Source organism: Pteropus medius, unplaced genomic scaffold, assembly GCF_902729225.1.
Source record: "Pteropus medius unplaced genomic scaffold, Ma_sr-lr_union100, whole genome shotgun sequence".
Taxonomy (NCBI): Eukaryota; Metazoa; Chordata; class Mammalia; order Chiroptera; family Pteropodidae; genus Pteropus; species Pteropus medius.
The window spans coordinates 12450927-12452757 of NW_024352786.1; the positions used below are offsets into that span (position 1 = coordinate 12450927).

The following is a 1831-nucleotide window of genomic DNA, read 5'->3' on the forward strand; positions in this document are numbered from 1 at the left end:
AGTTGTTTTAACATATGTAAACCAACTTTTTAAAATTTTTTTATTTTTATTTTACATTAGTTTCAGATAAAGATCTATGCACCCCTATGTTCATGATAGCATTATTCACAATAGCTGATATATGGAAGCAACCTAAGTGCCCATTAATAGACAATTGGATAAAGAAATTATGGTACATATACACAATGGAATATTATTCAGACATAAAGAGTGAAATCCTACCATTTGCAACAACATAGATGAACCTAGAGGGTATTATACTGAGTGAAATAAGTCAGACAGAGAAAGATAAATGCCATATGATTCCACTTATATGTGGAATCTAAGGAACAAAAGGAACAAATTAAATGTAAAACAACTTTCTTGAAGTAGGTTCACCTTCCAGGAATGGAACATAAATGCATAATTTGTAGTTCTATATGCAATTATACATGCATATGTATACACACATATATACATATATGCATACATGCATAGATATATATATGAATGCATATAATAATTTTACTATGAAACGATATTTTATAAGATTTAAAATTTTCAAATGTAAAATTTTGGTAAATGTATTACTTCTTATTCAAAAAACTCATTCATAACTTTTTTGTCCTCTGAACTCTTGTGTGCTTAACACAAAATACTTCGTATATGTCAATACTACTTTCATATAGTGTTTTGAGTGTTACTGAAATCACATTTTTTATTTAGTTTCTGAATATTTAGCTGAAAATTTAGTTGCTGAATACAAAGGTAAAATTCGCAGTCTATATTACAACAAAATTCTGAGTGTCTGATAATGATAAGCACGTTGTGAATTTTAGTTACCTACAGTTAACTAAATTACACAAAATATTTAGTTTATAATATATACGTAAAAAATAGTCTCCATAATTGCCCCTTTAAAAAAAACAGAGGTTGATAAGCAAGGTCCTAGGAATAATAAATGTTGATTGCTACTTTCAGTAATACTAGAGCTTATGGAACATTTATGTATTATGTAAGTAGAGAGGAATAAAGTAGAAAAAATCAGGTTCCAGTGTTCCTATTTAATATACTTTTTAAATGGCACATTTAATGTGTCATTCTTTGGATAACATATTTCACTGTATTCATTTATAAAATAATTTTTTTCTGTAACAATTTTGTTTCTTTTTTATTATTATTTTTTATTATTTATTTATTTTTATTTTTTAGGTGAGGCAACCCTTCGTTGACCTCACACACTGCAAGGACCTTGTCAGCTTACAATCCCTTATATTTTTTAATTTTTTACACCTACAGCACTGGATCTTCCTATGTGGTCTCCCATCCAAGTACTAACCAGGCCTGACCCTGCTTAGCTTCCGATATCAGACGGGATTGGGTTTGTTCAGGGTGGCATGACTGTAGACACAATTTTGTGTAACATTAGAAAACTTCATGGGGCAGCATTTCCATTATATGCCCTCCTAAACTTTATTCAAGGAGAAACCTGTCACAAGAAGGGAAGTTATCTGACAGTCTCCAGCTGCAGCTGCTTTCAGGATGTGCCTCAGCTTTTGTGCCTCGACACACAACAGAATGACTGTACCCCTCCAGTGATTAATCATCATGTTGCTATAGTAAGTTCTCACTTAATGTCATCGCTAGGTTTTGTAACTTTAAGCCAAATGACATTTAATGAAACCAGTTTAACCATAGCTGATTGATATAAACAAGAGTTAGGTTCCTATGGCATTCCATCAACTCTCTAATGAAAGGATGTTGAACAAAACAGCATTATTTGAAGATCTGATGTGCAAGGATTCGACATTTCAAATCACCTGGAATTATCTGAAAGACGTCTAAATAATGC

General features: G+C 31.3%; 1 pseudogene; it reads right to left on the bottom strand.

The window, feature by feature from the left end:
• Positions 1-1269: 1269 nt before the first annotated feature.
• LOC120591300 (uncharacterized) lies at positions 1270-1388 on the bottom strand (annotated as a pseudogene).
• Between the last annotated feature and the right edge of the window lie 443 nt (positions 1389-1831).